Source organism: Cebus imitator, unplaced genomic scaffold (genome assembly GCF_001604975.1).
Source record: "Cebus imitator isolate Cc_AM_T3 unplaced genomic scaffold, Cebus_imitator-1.0 Scaffold299, whole genome shotgun sequence".
Taxonomy (NCBI): Eukaryota; Metazoa; Chordata; class Mammalia; order Primates; family Cebidae; genus Cebus; species Cebus imitator.
The window spans coordinates 1,562,054-1,568,178 of record NW_016107614.1 but is presented as its reverse complement, the minus strand read 5'-3'; positions in this window follow the sequence as shown (position 1 = coordinate 1,568,178).

Genomic DNA, 6,125 nt, shown 5'->3' with positions numbered 1-6,125 from the left:
CCACAAATGCTGGCTCCGTTCCCATCCCCATCACCACTGCCTTGGCCTCAGCTCAAGCCCCATGGCCCTAATCAGGACCCTGGTGCCAGCCCATCTGGCTGCCCAGCCTCCAGGGTCTCCCTTCCAACTTGAGGCAGCCAGAAAGGCTGCCTGGAGCACATGTCACTCCTCCAAGTGAGCACCATCAATGGCTCCCTGGATCTGTACCATCCAACCAGTCCCCTAATGTTGCCACAGGCCCTTGTGATCTGGCCCCTGCCTAACATTTCTGATGGTATGTTCTCAGCCAGCCAAGCATATGCATAGAATTTGCCCAGAACACGATACATGTTTGTTAAACACATGCCTCCTTCTGCATTAATTTACCATGTGCCAGGCTCTGTGTGTGGCTCTGGGATGCAGTGGTGAGCCAAACTGACACAGTCTCTGCCCTCGGAGAGTTCATGTCTAGTATGGAAGGCAGACGGCAATGAAACAAAAGCAATCACAAGGGTTGATCATGTCAGGGTGTGGTGGCTCACTCCTATAATCCCACCACTTTGGGAGGCCGAAGCAATCGGATTGCTTGAGCCTAGGAGTTAAGACCAGCCTGGGCAACATAATGAAACACCATCTCTACTAAAAATATTAAAATAAGCCAGGCATGGTGTCATGTGCATGTAGTCCCAGATACTTAGGAGGCTAGGGTGGGAGGATCACTTGATCCTGGGGGATCGAGGCTGCAGTGAGCTGTGTTCGTGACACTGCACTCCAGCCTCAAGAGAGTGAGACCCTGTCTCAAAAAAAACAATTAATTAAAAAAAGAGTAGCTGGGTGCAGTGGCTCACACCTGTAATCCAGCACTTTGGGAGGCCGAGGCAGGTGAATCACCTGACGTCAGGAGTACAAGACCAGCCTGGCCAACATGGTGAAACCCCATCTCCACTAAAAATACAAAATTAGCTGGCCATGGTGGCGCATGCCTGTAATCCCAGCCAGTCAGGAAGCTGAGGCAGGAGAATTACTTGAACCGGGAGGCAGAGGCTGCAGTAGGCCAAAATCGCACCATTGCACTCCCGCCTGGGGAACAACAGCAAAACTCTGTCTCAAAAAAAAAAAATTTATCATTACAAATAGTAGTGAGAGCTATGAAGGACCTGTCCCTGCAGGATGGACAGTATGAGAGAAGTGTGACTTTGCCTGGGGGTCAGCAGCTCCCCTGAGGTGACACCAACCTGGTATCAGATGAGTGAGTAGTCGCCATCCAGGCGAGGGGTTTGGGGTGGAGGGAGAGCTTCCCTGATGCTGAGGTCAGGGGCACCCACAGGCTCTGGCACCCGGAAGCCTGGGGGCAGGTGGGCCCTAGAGAGCTCAGGACTGTGAGCGTGGACGCAGATGGAGTATGAGCCTTCTGAATGGAGGAGGGATGGGAATGAAAACAGGGAAGTGTGGTGAGCAATGCTGGGGGCTTGGACTGATGCCATCACACCAGAAATGCCAAGTCAAAGGGAACTTTATCATTTAACTTTCTACTTAAGGAATTTTTAAAAAATGAATAAATGTAGAGAGAGCACTACCATGAACCCCTGAACCCCTCATCCAGCAGCATCAATAATGGCCAACCCACAGCCAACCTTCTCTCAGCTATGCCCCACCCACGCCCCTCACCTCAAATATATGATACCGAAACAAATCCCAGACGCTGTGTAGTTCACCCATAGATATTTCAGTATGTATCTCTACAACAAAAGGACTGTTTTTAACATAACCACATTATCACACCTAAAAAATGAATGATCACATAAGGGGAAATGTCTGAGGCTTGATATTTATTACCAAACTACCCAGAAAAGCCCCCCCAACCCACCCCAAGCAAGTGTGAGGGTCCCCATCTCACTGCACTCTGGCCAACACTGGGTGTTACAAGAGATGGATTTCTACAAGAGGCTCACCCCAAAACCTAGGAGCTAACCCTTAAATTCCAGGTTCCTTTAATGAAAGGAGGCAGCCACAGAAACGGTTTCTGTGGAAATCTCTCCCACACACCCAGTGGCCACTTGTGAGTGGCCAGCGGTTAAAGGTTGTAGAGACCGGAGGTGGTGAGCCCAGCAACCCCTGCTGGCTCCCCAGGGCAGGCCCAGTGTGGGTTCATGGAGCAGGGCCACTGGCCATCCTTCATCGCCCACATCTGCCCTCAGCCAATAGGGCATTGAGAAAGGGCTTCCTTAGGACCCAAGGGTTTCCAGAAACAACCCACCAGAGCCAGAGAGGGAAGAGCCAGCAGGTGCTCCTTCCTGTGCCAAGCACATCCCCCTTCAGGGCTCAAAGGATTTCCTGTTTGAGCTGAAACCTAGGATCTCACTGCCTTGCCTCTCCTCAGAGCTTTGGCCTCCCCACAGTGACTCATGGGCCTCCCATTCAGTCAGGAACCTAGAATATCAAAAAATCTACAAGCCAGATAGATGAGTTTTCAGGTTTGGAGAGCAGTTTCATCTTTCTAGTAAGATGGAGGCAGCCACAGTTCCAGAACTCTCTGCACAGTTCCCTAACCTTTCTGAGCCGTGGTCTTCACCTAAATAGTCTTGACTTCCTGCTACAGACTCCTACTCTTGGCCCAGAATAGAGGTGGCAACCAGGCATGGTGGCAAGTGCCTGTAATCCCAGCTACTCTGGAGGCTGAGGTGGGAGGACCGACTCGGCCCTGGGAGGTCAAGTTTGTAGTGAGCTATCATCGCACCACTACACTCCAGCCTGGGTGAGACCCTGTCTCTAAAAATATTAAAAATAGAGACAGCTGGCCTTCCTGCAAACCAGCCAGCCAGACACTGAGTCTTCGCTGTGTTACAGGCACCCTGCTAAGCCAGAGAGATGCAGGGGTGAATAGGACCTGATCCCTTCCCTGCAGGAGCTCTCACCATCTCTGAGGAAGGCAGTCACATAAACACCATGCAAAGGGCCCAGGGCTCAGAAGAGATGTTTTCACGCTGCTGTGGGAATTCAGCTAGTGGAGCCAAGAGCTCTGCTTAGAGAGAGAAGGCTTCTAGGGGGTGGTATCTATTAAGCTGGGGCTTGAATGACACTGGGGAAAGTCAAGGTAGGGGAATTGTCTCCTGGACAGGACATGAACTAGCACTCTTCGGATTCTAGCAGCAGAACATCTTTTCATACACTTACTGGCCATTTGTACATCTTATTTGAAGTAACGTCTGTTCAGATCCTTGCCTATTTTTTAATTGGGTTATTTGTTTTTTTATTGTTGAGTTGTAAGAATTCTTGGCCAAACTCAGTGGCTCATGCTTATAATCCCAACACTTTGGGAAGCTGAGGTGGGAGGATGGCTTGAGCCCAGGAGCTCAAGACCAGCCTGGGTAACAGATAGAGATACCATCTCTACAAAAAATTTTTTAAAATTAACGAGGTGTGGTGGTGCACACCTGTAGTGCCAGCTAATGGGGAGGCTGAGGTGGGAGGATTGCTTGAGCCCAGGAGGTTGAGGCTGCAGTGAGCCGTGATCACGCCACTGCACGCCAGCCTGGGAAACAGAGCAAGACCCTGTCTCAAAAAAAGAAATAAAAATAAAAATAAGAGGAGTCCTTTATGTATTCTAGACACCACTCCCTTATCAGATATACAGTTTGCAAATATTTTCTTCCATCCTGCGAGTCTCATGCCTTTTGAATTTGGTGCCATATACATATACTATCTATTAAAAAGTCATAGGTAATCCAACATTTTCTGGAGCCACAATAAGAAAGTAAAAAAAGGGCCAGGTGCAGTGGCTCACACGTGTAATCCCAGCACTTTGGGAGGCCAAGGCAGATGGATCACTTGAGGTCAGAAGTTCGAGACCAGCCTGGCCAACATGGTGAAGCCCCATCTCTACTAAAAATACAAAATTAGCTGGGTATGGTGGTGTGCACCTGTAATTCCAGTCACTCGGGAGGCTGAGGCAGAAGAATTGCTTGAACCCAGAAAGCAGTGAGCCGAGATCGTGCCACTGCACTCCAGCCTGGGAAACAGAGCAAGACTTTATCTCAAAAAAAAAAAAAAAGAAAAAGAAAAAAAGAAGGTGAAAAGAAATGGCCAAGCATGGTGGCTCGCACCTGTAGTCCCAGCAATTTGGGAGGCTCAGGCAGGCAGATCACTTGAGCCCAACAGTTCAAGACCTGCTTGGGAAACATGGCAAAACCCTGCCTCTACAAAAAATATAAAAATTAGCCAGACATGGTGACAAGCACCTGTAGTCTCAGCTACTTGGGAGGCTGAAGCGGGAGTATCAATTGAGCCTGGGAGGTTAAGGCTGCAGTGAGCTGTGATCACACCACTACACACTCCAGCCTGGGTGACAGAGGAAGACCCTGTCTACTTTTATTAATTTTCCTCAAATGCATGAGGAATCCAACATGGCCAAGTGGCAGACATTATTATGTCCCCTGATAGAAGCTTTCCTCCCTCAGAACTAAGGCCTTCAAACTAGCAGAGCTCAACATTGCACAGGCAGAAGCAAACAATTCCGCAAGTGAAGTAAGGGATGTAGCAGTGAGAGGAGCCCCTCCCATTTTCACCTCTTGGTTTCTATGGGAGAATCACAGGTTCCAAGCATATACGGCATCCTCTAAGATAGAACCCCAGGCTGGGAACAGCAGCTCACATCTGTAATCCCAGCACTTTGGGAGGCCAAGGCTGAGGGGCGGATCACCTGAAGTCAGGAGTTCAAGACCAGCCTGGCCAACATGGTGAAACCCCATCTCTACTAAAAATACAAAAATTAGCCAGGTATGTTGGCAGGCACCTGTGATCCCAGCTACTCAGGAGGCTGAAGCAGGAGAATCGCTTGAACCCGGGAGGCAAAAGTTGCAGTGAGCAGAGATCGTGCCACTGCACTCCAACCTGGGCAACGGAGTGAGACTCTGTCTCAAAAAAAAAAAAAAAGATAGAACCCCAGGATTCCAGGACAACTGGTACTATAGCCAAGTCTTCAATAGCCAGCCCACTGTTCCATCAGGCCACTGTTGCTGGGTTATAGAGTATGTGGTAAGACAGGGAATTCCCATGAGCACAGACCCATTGTGGAACTTACATTGCTGTATGGTAAGTTCCCTGGTCAGAAGCTATATTATGTAGAATACCATGACAGTGAGTGAGGTATTCCATGAACACAGATGGTTGCACTGGCAGAGTATTTTGGGAAGAGATGGCAAATCCATATCCAGAATAAGAGTCTGTTCCAATGAGGACAAAATCGATGTCCCCCCGCCATTGGTGGAAAAGGTCCAATGTAGTCAGTCTGCCACCAGACTGACTACACTCCCACCTCCAGGAATGGTGAGCTAGCTTCTGAAATGTCTGGAGGGAATTTTCTTTCATTCCTTTCAACATTCAACAATTTGCTGGGGACCTCCTTTGGGCCCAGCCCTATGCTCAGACTATAAATGGCATAGCAGGGGCCACTGTCTCAGGTTCAGGGTTTAGAGACACGAGAAACAGAGATGTCTGCAATGTCCACCCCTCCTGCAACAGAACGACCCAGTGAAACAAGCACTGGGGAGGGAGTCTGGGCTACCTGACTTCTAGTTCCAGGCCTGCCACTAGAACCCATGTGACAGGAGTGCAGACTCTGTGCTTCTTTAGGCTCAGATTCCTCATACTTGAAACAGAACGGGAGCTCTAGGATGGCAAGGACAATGGTAGACCAAGGCTGAGGGGTAATGGGGGATGCATTGAGGAATCAGTTCCCCTTGGATACAGAACACAAAAGGGTCATTTGTCAGCCAGGTCTGGTGGCTCATGCCTACAATCCCAGCACTTTAGGAGGCAGAGGCAGGTGGATCACCTGAGGTCGAGAGTTCGAGACCAGCCTGGCCAACATGGCAAAATCCTGTCTCCACTAAAAATACAAAAATTAGCCGGTTGTGATAGCGCACGCCTGTAGTCCCAGCTACTCAGGAGGCTGAAGCAGGGGAATCACTTGAACCCAGGAGATGGAGGTTACAATAAGCCGAGATCTTGCCACTGCACTCCAGCCTGGGCGAAAGAGCTAAATTCTGTCTCAAAAAAATAAGAAGATTCCACTGGAGGCTTTTTAAGAAGTAAAGAAAGAGAAAGAAAGAGAGGGAAAAAAATTTTTTTAATGAAAAGAGTCATTT